The following is a 15,000-nucleotide window of genomic DNA, read 5'->3' as shown; positions in this document are numbered from 1 at the left end:
TAAATAATAATAATGGTATTTTTTATATAAACTTAAATCACATGGCGATCACCGTGCAATGATTAAGGGAAATAGTCTAATAAAGGAGAATATAAGCGCTCGACAGAAAAAGAAATAAGTCTTTCCTATCCGTGTAGCAGTCGAACGCACCTTCCTTTGTTAACGCGACTGTGTTACCTTTGCACCAGCGAATCAGCCTTCCCACTTCTGTCAAATTTAAGAACTATAATATTTCGTGTTTGTTTTTATGTAGACAAACTTTATATTCCTACGCGAATAGGAAATCCTTTTTTCTAATGACGGCTTATATGGCTCTTTATTTGACTATTTTCCTTAGTCATTGCACGGTTATTTACAGGATTGTAAACTCGGGGCCGTATAAAAAAAAAACATTCGCACCGAAACCAAATAAAAAGTTTATTTGCTTATCTACCGATGGCGCTGCGAATATGGTTGGCAGACATAATGGTGTTGCTGCCAAATTACGAACAAAAATAGACAATTTGCATCTAGGTACATCATTTGCACATTTTCACTGCATTATTCGTCAGCAAAATTTGCGTTCGAAAATTTTAAAATTGGATCATGTGCTTAGTTAGGTCGCAAAGACAGTGAACTATATCTGAAGCCATGTTCTCAACCACGGTCAATTCAGCCAGATTTCGAAAGATATGGATGATCAGGTCACCGATGTTCCATTCTATACAGAAGTCCGATGGTCGTCATGTCACAAAATGCTGAAAAGATTTTATTTGTTGAGACAAGAAATAATCATGTTTTTGGAGATGAAAGGTCAAAACACAGATGATATAAAAGATGAGAGTTGGGTCCAGGATCTGGCTTTTGCTATGGACATTACTGCACAATTAACTGATCTCAATTTGAAATTACAAGGTAAAAATAAACTCATCACTCAGTTCTATAATGACACCAAGTGCTTCATTGCAAAATTGAGCTTATGGAAGTTACAGTTGTCAAATGAAAATTCAGTTCATTTTCCTAAGTGCAAAGTGCTGAAAAACAGTGCTAATGCTGAGTCTGTACTTAGCTTTGCCAAGTTTGACACTTACCTGGAATTGTTGTCAAAGGAATTTCGTGAAAGATTTCGTGATTTCTCATCTTTTGAACATCCGTTTGCATTATTCTCAGCACCATTCGCCTTTGATGTTGCTAAGGTAGAAGAAAGCCTGCAGATGGAATTATTAGAAATGCAGTCGGATTCTTCACTCATAGCAAATATTTTGAAGTAGCGATACCTGGTTTATTTTCATACCTTCCTGAAAAATTTTAAAAACTTCAGAAAGTTTGCCACAAGGATTACAGCAATGTTTGGTTCTACCTATGTCTAAGAACAGTTATTTTCCTTCATGAAATCAACAAAAACTTCCCAGAAGGCAAGGCTGACTTATCGACACTTGTCATCTGTGATCAAACTGGGAACCACACAGACAGTTCAACCAGACATACCAAACATTGTCAGCAAAAAGAGGTGTCCAGCCTCAGGACAACACACTAAAAATGTTTGAATAATTGTAAATAAATGTTCATTTTGAACTACTGTAATTTTCGTACTGTGTATTTGTTGCTGTTGCATTCAAATCTATGATGACATTTAAAATTTCGTGTTTTGCTTTTGTTAAACTACTTCCTTACTTTGCATTCTTGAATGTGGCAAAACCATTTTTAAGAATATGTAAGAAAAATATTCTGCAATAATTTTTATTAAATGACTTCAATTAGAATTGAAGCGAGTGTGACCCTCATAACAACACAAATATGATCCATATGGCCCTCGGGGAACCCTCAGTTTGACCTGGCTGCTGTATCAGATGTTTTTAAACCGACCGTCATTATGTGCCTAGACCAACAATCACCAGAAAGGGTGACCCATGACCAAACTACTTGTATACGTATATGCGCGTACGTTTATAAAGGTTTTACTGATGTACAGATTGGTTCTGTTACAATCTTATACGCTTCATATTGATATACATACATACATACATACATACATACATACATACATAATCCAGATTACAAGTTCAGGTTTATACCTGTAATTATTGGGGCACTGGGATATGTAACACGCATTCAAGTCAGCGCTAGAAGAAAAATGACCATCTTTGGTTTCAAGACGAAAGGTTTTCTTCCATCAGGATAATGCTCGGCCACATACAGCGAGGATGACATTTGAAAGGCTGAAGCAATTTGAATGGGAAACGATGCCCACCCACCATATTCGCCGGATATTACTCCATCTGTTTATCATTTATTATGCAGTCTTCAAAATCATTTGGACGGGAAAAATATGAATTCTGTAGACGAGGTAAGAATAGTATTGGAGGAGTATTTTTCGTCACGAATAAGTGAATTTTGAAAGAAGGGTTTTGCAAGTCTACCAGATAGATGGAAGAGCATTGTAGAAAATGAAGGAGAGTATATTTGATATTTAAAAAGAACTTTGTTTATCTTTATTTTTAAAAAGAAAAGAAAAAACAAACCACATCAATTGTGGCATGTCCCGATACACACATACATTACATACATATATATTCATATGTATTTGTCCGTTTGTGATTTAGACATTTCAAAGCAGCGACCTGATTCATGTGTGAACGCAAATGCCTTACGGCGTTAAAATAATTATTTAATACATCTACTACGAAAATAAGAGACCGTCTATGTGTTCGCTGGACATGCTAAAAATAAGACTCAAATCATCGTCAGATTGCACTTCATAGTGTGAAAAATCAAAACGACAAGGTGAGTAACGTATCATAATTGGGTAATATAATCCAGCGAATCCAACTGAATAAAAAAAATTGGGATAGCCATACCCGGAATGCTTCAATCGCAGGTTTGCTCATTCAGGGACGATTTTGTTGTCTATAGAACACCTATAAAAGAAAAGAAACGAAAACTGTAATAACCTGAAGAGAATTTCAAAAATGTGAAGTATTTCCAAGTGCATATCGAAACTGTAATGTTAGGAAATCATTCTGCTAGGAGTTTATTTCCTAACTCCTCAGTTTTTTAAATATATATATATATATTTTATCTATTTTATGTTCAGATAATGACTGAAAATTATATATCAAAAAGGAAACCACGAAACATATGCAATATGGCTGAAGAAATAATGTACGTTGAGACAACAATTACATAGAGATACCTCTATACTGCTTTGCGATAGTAGCATTTTAACGTTCCTTGATCAGAAGAAACTGTCTCAGACAAACTTGTTTTACATATTGCTACAGCTTCTTGGAGCAAATGGCTATAATTACCATTTTTTATGTGTATTCCTTGAGATAAGTCTTATCTTATTTAGAAGTTTTGTTGTCCATTTCCAACGAATCCCTTGTAATTAAGGTGGAAATCTCCATTTATTTACTAAATACACTTGCGTAGATTCTAAAGCCGCTCTTGCAAAGAGTTAACTACAGCAATTACTAAGAAAACGAAGAAATGAGAGGACTTAGAACGAAGAAGATGTCTTTATAATATTTCCTTCAGTTCTTCTCTTTCTTACCGATAACGTAGTAGCTGTCTGAGGCGATAGCTTAGCTGTCCAAAACAGTAAAAAGGAAAACAAAATAATAATAATAATAATAATAATAATAATAATAATAATAATAATAATAATAATAATAATAATAATAATAATGATAATAATAATAAAGAGACTACAGTGTGTATGTTAGTGTGACAAATAGACTATATAAAAGTATATATGAACAACACCAAAACGACGATGACGATGACGATGACGACGATGACTATCTATTCAGAGAACGAAGACAGAAGGGGAGGAAGAGGAGGGGAGATTGAGGGGGAGGGGGAGATATGAAAAGAATTTTTTGCTTGTTTTAGTTAATAGTTCATTTATTGTTTTCTTTTATTTTCTCCTATTAACTAAACAGAATATATATATATATATATTATATGTACATATATATATATTTATGTTTATATTTATATATATATTTGACACATGTATAAATTATATATATATATATATATATATATATATATCTGTATATGTATATATATGTATATTATATCTGCATATATATGTATGTATAAATGTATATACATATATATATATATATATATATATATATATATATATATATATATATATATATATATATATATATATATATACTTTACATACATACCTGTGTGTGAATAAGATATAATCATATCGTCATTATGTGTTGTTCTCTTGTTCTCGTCATCGTAGTCTCGGTATTGTTGTTATTGTTTGTATTTATAGCCATCATTCTTTTATCACATTTGTTCTTCTTGTTATTGCTGTTGTTGGTGACGTTTAAATTATGCTTAGATTTTCTGTGATTTTTTTTTCTTTTAGTATTTCTTATTTCTCTAAATTTTTGTTCCTGTATTTTTTACTGCTTCATCTATTATTTTCCTTTTTTACTTACTAGTTATTTTTGCTGTTGTTACCTTAGCGTTTCTATTATAGCTAGAGACAGTGATAATGAAAACGGTGACGAGGAGGGGCTAAAAGTAAATGAGGAGGAGGTAAGAGGAACAGAATGAGGATGGTTAATAATATAGATGCTACAATAACCGACATATGTTATTCATGTTTTTAAAAGAATGAGTTTGGTTCTGAGGGGAAAAAAACTGCCCGCGGCTTTACATATTTCCATTGATTAGGAATAGAAATACATGCGTGAGACCAAGGAAAATTATTGTTCAGATGTAGTTTATATAATTGGCATTGATGTAGTTATTGTTGTTGTTGTTGTTTAGACACAGGTCAGCCACGATCAAGGACACTCCATAAGTGGCAATCTCCACTTTTTCCTAAACAGAATACAGCTACAAATCACATTTCCTTCTGTGCTGGTTACTCTGAAACCTTCAAAATTTTTCGAGATTCTTTGAGAATTCATTGAGAATTTTTTTATATCTCATGCATCGTTCCCGAAACTTATCTTTGGATGCTTTTGAAATTTGTGCAGTCTATTAAATTCTCCCCCTCACACACTTACTCATTTTTTGAAATTTTTATTTTCCACATTTTCATTTCTTCACCGTTTCTTGTTTTGTTCTTAAGTACGTTTAACTCTTCTAAACTACTTTTAACTCAACTCCCTCTGATTTATTCAGTTATAATGCTTCGTCATCCACCTTTAACCTCCTAACATCTCCTACCACCAGCGTTACTCTGTTATCCTTTTTCTATACATTTTCGATTGTTCGTTTTGTTTTTTTAATTTGATAGTGTTATTTGTCATATCTGAAATATGCTACATTTTCATTTACCTTAGATGAAGGAAGCCTTGACCACGAGGAATTGATGTTTACAGATAGTGTCCAACAATCGTTGACTATGTTCACTTTGAACCATAACACCCTCCCGTTGGTGACCGAATTGCTGCTTATCATGTCATCTCGACTTACGGTTTAATTGCTCGTTCGTCTTCCATAACCATCAAAAGGTTCTTTCTGCTTCCTCTTGCTAATATCTTTAACTGGTGGGGATAACTCGCAAAAACATATATATTGTTTTGCAAAATGTGGGAAAACCAATTTCCAAATCACTCAGGTACAATCCTTTAGTATTACATGCATCTGCGTATCGTGCAGTGGAGTCTCGAAAATAATATATTTGTATATATTTTTCTAGAATTATGCAAAATATATTATAATAGAAAATAATAATAGTTCAGTTTTGTGGATTTATCAGTAGATATGTTGGTATTCTATTTCAGATTATGCAAAAAATAACATAACGAGAATATCTGAAGGAAAAATTCTTGGTATCTATATACACATCAAGAAATAATACTTCAAGGATTAAATTACGCTTACATTCGATTCGATATTTTCGATATCTTATACGTATCCACTCGTAATGAGGATAATAATCCTTGTCTTGTTTTAATATATACTATGTACTCCTACTCAGATGATAATTTAATTCAATTACATTCATTGTGTAATGGTTTTATCATGACCACTTAATATGCTAAGGAAAGATCTTATGAGCTTTCGCATACATATTAAAGTGTCCCATTATTAGGTTTTAAGTTTAATTTCTATTCTTTTCCTATATACTGTTTTCATTTTTTTTTTCTATATTTAATATACTAAACTTGCTAAGTTATAAATTACTACATCCCGTGTCCTTCCCGTATCCCTCAATTCTAATTCCCACCCTTAAAGCTTATATTGCTTATCTCTTTTTTGTTGTTGTTATATTCACCTTTTATTTGATAACCTAAATAAGTATTAGCCATCACTATCCTCCTTTCTTCTAGTTATCACCTCTTCCCCATTAATCATTCTCTTACTAGCAGCTCTGAGACATATCCTTTTATGTAGGTAAAGCTAGATATATAGTTCCAGTAAAATAAGGGTCTGGGAGATTGTCTGATATTGATTTATAACCATCAACTAGAACAGAGTTGACATCTCGCAATGGATTTAATTCTAAATGGTTGTAGATTACATAAAACTTCTAAATATAAATAACTATCTCACCACTCCTATATCTTGACCCCCCCCCCACTACTTTTTCTCTACTTTTCTCTAAATTATCGTAGGGCTTAATAAAATATGCATTATTTTCTAAACTCATTCTGCCATACATATAAAATAAGGAAACAATGTAATTATTTCAGTTTCTAGGATTGATATAAATGTTTTTTAATGGTTTATCCTTTATGTTGGAATCAATATGGTCATCTACAACTAAGGTAAGCGGTTTCTTTCAAATTGATGTAATGATTTTATTGATCGATTAAATGGAACGAAGTGGCCGTAATGTTTTGATACCTGAACATCCTTCTTACGTATTTACATTATATATGTATAAACACACACACACACACACACACACACACATATATATATATATATATACACGACAGACTTCTACACAATTTCTACCTGCTAAATTCATTTACATGTACCCCAGGTTCCACGCACTAGGATTGAACCCGAAACCACAAGGTTGCAAAGCAAGCCCTTAACGACAAGTCCATACCTACGCTTATAAAGAAATAAATTACTAAAGTTGTCTCCTAGAATCGACAATGACTTGATAGTTTGCACCATTCATCGCTTAATGATTTTGGATGCACATGTAATCATGAGCGGACATAGTCATCCTCTTAATATCCTAATAAACATTGCCAAGCAGAACCCGCTGGATACGTTGGTGACGATGGCGGCACTACTGTCCGTGATATCATGTTAATGGACCATAGTGCCCGAAAAGAATGACAGGTAGAGTTGGCCTCAGTGGGATTTGAACTCAAAGAGCAAAAAGCCGAAATACAAATCAGCTTTAAATTTTGACACAAGGCCAGCAATTGTAAGGGAAAAACTAAGTCGACCCTTGTATGCAACTAGCACTTATTTCCTCAAGCGCTGTATGTAACCAGTACTTACTTTATCGACCCGTAAAGAATGAAAAGCAAAGGCAGCCGCGACGGAATTTGAACTGAGGGCGTAAAGATGGACGAAATGTTACTAATTATTTTCCCGGCGTGCTAACGATTCCACCAGCTTGCCGCCTTAAGGTCTACATAAATACCATTACGCGTTGTATCTACGAACAAGTTTGTGTAATTTTTTCTGATACAAACCATCATTAGTTTCTTGGTCTCATTTCATTTTAACTTATAAAATGTGTGACAGGCCAGTTATTTGATAGGTAAATTCTGGTTACAGCCTCTAGTGTTAATTGCATTCGTTCAGTAAAGCCAGCATTCTTTTCTCAGACAGCCAAGTTTGCGATTAACCCCTACTGACACCCACAAACTAGCATTATATGTTGGTCACGCAATTTTCGTACGAGAATTTAAAGGCGGTGTCATGTCTTTTTATTCAGGTAAATATCATAAAACGCCATTTTGTTAGTTAGGTACAGCAAACATTCGCCATACATATGCTATATATACATGCACACACACACACACAAACACAAGGTGTATTTATATATATGTGTGTATATATATTTTTAAATATGTGTGTGAATATATATATTCTTTTATCCTTTTATTTGTTTCAGTCATTTGACTGCGACCATGCTGGAGCAACGCCTTTGGTCGAACAAAGTTGTCTGGAAGCCGTGGCTGAAGTCAATGGCGATTTTGTTGAATAAATTTACTCCTTAGTATTTCAATATATTTTTATGTAATTTTGATAAATATAGCTGTTAAAATAAGATGTGTATATGAATGAGAGAGAGAGAGTGGGAGACAGACAGACAGAGATAGTATTCGATCTGTTGCGAAATTACAAGTTTACAGGTTGGGCATACTCCCATCAAGTTTTCGTGGCCAACAAGCAAACGAGAGTAAAACTGTCCGTCTCCTGAATGGGGCGCCAGTTCGTTGCAGTATGCATGCACACATGCAGAGGGACAGACTGACATACATACACATTTATATTCGACGAGCCTCTGCTGCACAGGTATTGGCTACCAAATTCCATTCACGATATTTTTCTCACTGTAGAGTTTAAAATCAAAAACATTTGTCTAAAAACACGCAATCTGGAATCGAAGTCGCAACTCTGGAATTGGTTTTGCAAAGTTTTCGAAACAAACTTGTTAACCACATGGCTCCGCTTATACACATGCATTTTCATTTCTTCCCGTTCTTTTATATTTGTCATATGAATGTGAACACACAGGACAGGTTAGAGAGACCTGATGTTGTAAAGTTTGACAAAGAAATGTAGTTAAGTTGACCGAAGTTAAAATAACGACGATATTTATATAAAGAATTAATACAAAATTCGAAACGAGATGCAGGAGGTAGATATGAGGAGGTCCATTCTAGAGAACTGAATGAATATTTGTCAAAGAATATCTGATTAAATAAGTGAATGGAGTTGTGAAGAGGAAGGAAAGATGCTGGATAGCGATCTGGATAGAGACAGCATGAGGGGAAAAGCAAAATAGAAAAATAATAATAATAATAATAATAATAATAATAATAATAATAATAATAATAATAATAATAATAATGTAGTAAAATAAAGTAAAATGAAATAAAAGATAGAAAAGAAAACAGCTAGAATATAAAAGCAGTAGATTATAGTGAATGAGCTTTCCGATTGTACCGTTCAGGAAACAATGCTGTCAGTTCCCCTGTGAACTGTCACGAACTTCACAGCGTGCAAGTTAGTTATGACACAATACAATTGAGCGTCATTAATTTTCTCAAAGAATCAGCGACTGCACATACACCGTTTGACACATCCCAATGTACTTAGAAAACTCGAAAACTCGAAAACTTGAAAATTCGTAGGAAAGAAAAGTTAAAGGAAGGAAAACAAATTAGTATTGTTCGATAGATCAGAATTGAATTGTACTCTACTCCTTTGGTCAATCAATATTTGCGTAGCCAAAGGAGGGCTATGTCTAAAAAGGCATGACATTTTCAAGTGAATATTTTCAGGTTGCGGCCATGATCTTTTGTCTTTTGTTTGTTTTTGTTATTGTATTGGGGAGAAAGAGAAGAAGAAGAAGAAGAAGAAGAAGAAGAAGAAGAAGAAGAAGAAGAAGAAGAAGAAGAAGAAGAAGAAGGAGGGGGAGGAGGAGGGGAGGAGGGGGAGGAGGGGGGAGGAGGGGAGGAGGAGGGGAGGAGGAGGAAATAAGGGCTTTTGGCAGAAAGATTATCGAAATGACATTACAGGTGAAAGAGATTGCTTATTCGGTTATGGTTAGTCGCGATTGACCGTGATATGTCATGATTGCGTGTGACTAAATACTCGACAATATGAATTAATAAGAAACTTTTCTTTTACATTCGTAGCAAAGTCGATTCTTGCATTAATACTACTACTACTACTACTAATAATAATAATAATAATAATAATAATAATAATAATAATAATAATAATAATAATAATAATAATCCTTTGTATTAATGGTATAAGACGTGAAATTGCGGGCGAAGGGGACTAGTCGATTACATCGATCCCGAGAGGATGAAAGGCAGGTCGACGTCGGCGGAATTTGAACTCAGGACGTAAAAAAGCATTTCACCCGGTGTGCTAACATAATGATAATAATGATAATAATAATAACAACAATAATAATGAGAAGAAGATGGAGAAGAAGAAGAAGAATTTATGATAATAATAATAATAATAATAATAATAATAATAATAATAATAATAATAATAATAATAATAATGCCCAAATGCTATACAAGGCAGTGGATCTCATGGCTTCTAAGCTTACCTAATTGGAAGTGTTAACATATTTTGTTTTAGTATAAAAGTTGTGCTACAGCACATATTTAGCTCGATACTACAGATTGTTTGCCAGTTGCTTGACCTTAACCAGCTGAATATGTCTCTTAGTAGGATTGCAATAGGTATTGTATTGGCTTCAACAATATTTCGACAACTTGCCTGTCGTTGTCGAGTTCAAAATGAAAAGGGTGAGACATAGAAATTTATTATTATTTTTATCATTGTTATTATTATAATTATTATTATTATCATTACTATTATTATTATCATCATCATCATCATCATCATTATTAAGGCGGCGAGCAGGTAGAATCTTTAGTGCGCCGGACGAAACGCTTAGCGGTATTTCTCCCGTCACTACGTTCTGAGTTCAAGTTTCGCTGGGGTTGACTTTGTCTTTCATCCTTTCGGGGTCGACGACTTTGGAGTCGATGTAATCGACTTGTCCCCTCCCAACAAATTTTTGAGGCTTTATACCTCCGGCAGAAAGGATCATTATTATTATTATTATTATTATTATTATTATTATTATTATTATTATTATTATTATCATTATCATTATTATTATTATTATTATTATTATTATTATTATTATTATTATTATTATTATCATTATCATTATTATTATTATTATTATTATTAAATTTAGCGTAAGCACAGTACCGTAAACTTCAGGGAAATATAACACCATTAAATCTGTTATCCTCTTGAAGCTGCTTTTCATTCTCACATCAGACACAAACCATAGAATTATCTATAAAAATAATAGCCCTCATTATTTATTATTATTTTTATGTAGCAACATATTTACGTCATAAAGTCTTTAATGTATATTTTTACGTCATACTATCTATTCATAATACCTTTATATCATGTCTAAATTTAATATATTTTTCATGGTGTCTTTCGTATATTTAGATTGTCTTTGTTTAATATATTTTAGTCATAATGTTTACACGTCATTTATTTGCGTCATAATGACTATGCTTAATATATTTACGTCATATTGTTTATGCTTACGTTGTAACGCCTCTATTTATTGTGTTTACGTCATAATGTCTGTGCTTAATATTTTTACGTCGCAATACTTGTGCTTAAAATATTTACTTCGTAATGCTTATAACGAATATATTAGTTTTGTAACATCCATAATGAATATATTTACTGGCAAAAATGAGTAACGCTGTGATGGACTGGCGTCCCGTCCAGCTGGGGAAAACATACGCCATTGAAACCGGGCCCATGAGCCTGGCTGGGCTTTAAAGGGGCGCATTTATTTATTATTTCTACTTGCCACTAAAATAGATCATCCGTTTAAACTTGTAATCCATATATAACAGCTTCGTGTCCCTTCCGGTTTTTAAACTGTCGTTTTTAATGCTCCCCTACAATCCTCCCTCCCTTTTCTGTTAGGAATTTCCAAGTTGTGGGGTTACTCTCAATCGATAAAATTTCGAATTTTGGAGGTATTCAGATTTCGGAATTTCTGCTATAGTGTTAGAAACTGTACTAATTGCTTGGCGGAATATTTAAATAGTGTATTTCTAAATCATTGTAGTCGCTTAGAAATGTTTAATTTTTCTAATACAATTTTTATTCAACTGACCATAAATTAAACAACTACAACTCTCCTTTATGATATTCTTGTTCAAACGTGCTGGGTAGGATTGTTACTGAGGAAATGCTTTCTGATAACAGTAAAAGATGCGTTCAACTAGCTCATACTCTTGTATTCTGCACCGCATGTTTCAGTGTGTTGTAATTTTGATGCAAAGACGCCCATAATACTAAGCCCATAATAGTAAGATGTTTTATCATCACTTATGATCATCACCAATGCTGTTGTCATCACAAGTGCTGTCCTTCTCATTAGTGCATTTTGTTGTGGTTACTTAACCCCAATAACAGGATTTTTAAACATCGAATGAGTATAAAGGACCAATAGAACAAAATAGGAATTTTAGTGAATATCATCGACGCCAGTATTGACCCCGAACGAATGTAACCATTTGCGGGATTTGGAATCATGTATATATATATATATATATATATATATATATATACATCACCATCCCCAAATACAACAATATATATATATATATATATATATATATATATATATATATATATATATATATATATATATATATATATATATATATATATATATATATATATATATATATATATATATATATATATATATATATATATATATATTTATATTTATATATATATATATATATATATAAATAACAAGAGAAACAGAGACAGACAGAAACAAGGAAAATGCCTCTGGTATTAGAAATACTATACAAATATGGTTTTTAAAAAGACTTTTCATTTAAGTTTGCCAAAGTTTAATTTTTCCAAAATTTGTTATCCATATTTATAGTTGAAAAGATCTCAAGGATCGAAACCGGTACTGAAATGTTTTTTATAAAACTATTTTAGCATTTTCCACCTTGTCTTTTTTTCCATATATATATATACTCTGTATATGTCCGCATGAGCTGTTAGAAATATCAGAAATAGCAGCTAAATTATCCTTTAATCGTATTCTACGTACTTCCAAGAAGAAATTGGATAAATATGGCACACAATGCCTGCAAAATAATAACATTGGGATGTCTGGAATTATTTGATCATAGCTTTGGTTGAATATCACTGACCCTGGGTTAAACAGCATGAGCACTCCTTATTTGGATATCGATGTACTAATTACCACCATCTTATCTTGTTAATGGTTCTAAATAAATTGTCCAAGAATCTAATTAGAAGTCTCATATGGCCGTTATGAATTCATATTTAATAACGTTAACCTTATTATCATTAAGGTGGAATCACAGACAGGTGACAGACAGAATATTTAACTTCGAAATAAATTAACAGATGTATATTCTGTTATAGCCATTTATGTCTTCAGATGCTATAAAGTTTTATAATATTAAATTTACCTCATATATGATTTCTTACAGTATGTTTAAAGTCTGTATGTGATGTGTGTATGTGTATGTGTGTGTGTATTTGTATGACGTAATAATGTATTTAACGTAGATGATATATTGCTCATAAAACCAGTCTGTAGCTCAAGGGATGATACCTTTGAATAGATCATGGCTTATATTCCGACTTGAGGAAATATAACCTGTCACGAGGAGTAGTGTTGTTGCTCTTCTTCTTCTTCTTCTTCTTCTTCTTATTATAATTATTATTATTATTATTATTATTATTATTATTATTATTATTATTATTATTATTATTATTATTATTATTATTATTATTATCATCATTATTATTATTATTATTATTATTATTATTATTTAATACTATTCTTATTATTATTATTATTATTATTATTATTATTATTATTATTATTATTATTATTATTATTGCTGTTGCTATTGTTGTTGTTATTGCCGATTAATTTGAGCTGAGCTCCCATCGAACAGACCCGTGACATAACCGTAGGCCTACCAGTCATGATCATCCAATCGTTTACTATATCATTGATTACATCATCTAAAGTAATTTGCATTCTATTTTTAGCCTTAAGAGTTGGTGTATGGTTTGCTTGAGATTTGGCTGCTATTTCTTTAAAGTTGATCGTTTACAAAGTAATGCTGTTATTAGCTTGTCCACAAGTATTACTGTTGTGATAGTGATGTTGTTATTAGTTTTTTTGAAGATCACGAATTGGCAGAAATTTTTACGCTACCAGACAAAATGCTTACAGGAATATCTTCCAGCTTCAGGTTCAAATCCCACTGAGGTTGACTTTGTTCTTCATCATTTCGGGGTCGATGTAATTGACTAGCTCCTTCCCCCAATATTTATATTATTGAGCGAGAGACAGAGAGAGAGAGCAGTGCATGCCATCTAAATTATAGTGCAGTACAAATATACGAAACCCAGTATATCAATCATGACTACCTGTCTGATAAGGGTACACTAGGCACATGCATCACAACTGTATGTGCGCAAAATGGTGATCTCATGTTAGGATATACAGTGTGGGACCTTACAGTTGGGGATCAGTTAGAACTTTCTTCACGTCGAGTAGCCCATCCAGCTCAAAATGTCCCTAAATAAGGTGAATTGTTCAAACTGACACATACTTTTTCTATTTTATGTTCGCTATTAACCGTCTTCGCGATCCCCTTCGTATCTACGACGGGGCCACAAACTATAAGATGAAAACCCAGAGTAACTCCTGGTTCGTGAATTTTTAATAAAATTGCGAAGGTGGTTTATCAATTCAAAAATTGATATCCACGAAATAATCATACTTTGTGCTAAAAACCTTCCTCACGACCGTCTTTGTAATCATAAAAAATAACGTAACCTTTGGTCCAACAGTCTGGCCGTGAAGAGACAAAGAGACAGTCAGGCAAACATAACCTCCATTATAGTAAGATAGCAAATCTTCCCATCTACGATGGGAAATAAAGGGACAGTATCGCAAATCTAAACCCTCTAAATTCATGAATTATACGCGATGGGTAGGGGGAATCCAGAGCTAATCCTCGTCGCCGGAATTGTAACAAAAAAAAAATCAATGGTGATTTATTAATACAAAAGTCAATATCCACTTAATAATCATACTTTTTCATATTTTTTCGCTAATAACCTTCCTGCTTACCTCCTTCGTAACCCCGAAAGATATCGTGGCCATTGTTCCAGCCGTTTGACGGTGAAGAGGGAACAGATAGACAGACGGTCAGACTGACAGATGGACAAACAGACGGA

General features: G+C 32.9%; 1 long non-coding RNA gene across 2 annotated transcripts in view; it reads right to left on the bottom strand.

Moving 5' to 3' along the window:
• Window positions 1-1,076: 1,076 nt before the first annotated feature.
• The window catches only part of LOC149134435 (uncharacterized), a 75,552-nt gene continuing 61,628 nt past the window's right edge, over window positions 1,077-15,000 (bottom strand). Inside the window, exons 1-3 of one of the 2 annotated variants that reach the window (XR_016242775.1) lie at window positions 10,915-11,011; window positions 2,838-2,897; window positions 1,077-1,277 (exon numbers count right to left, since the gene is read on the bottom strand). This is a non-coding gene — a long non-coding RNA (uncharacterized LOC149134435). Of the gene's footprint in view, window positions 1,278-2,837; window positions 2,898-10,914; window positions 11,012-15,000 lie in introns of those variants that run through there. The other variant, XR_016242774.1, reaches the window with a different exon arrangement.

This window comes from Octopus bimaculoides, chromosome 8 (genome assembly GCF_046866305.1).
Source record: "Octopus bimaculoides isolate indiv1 chromosome 8, ASM4686630v1, whole genome shotgun sequence".
In the NCBI taxonomy this organism is placed as follows: Eukaryota; Metazoa; Mollusca; class Cephalopoda; order Octopoda; family Octopodidae; genus Octopus; species Octopus bimaculoides.
The sequence above is the reverse complement of the archived record's forward strand: the minus strand, read 5'-3'. Positions and strand labels throughout refer to the sequence as shown.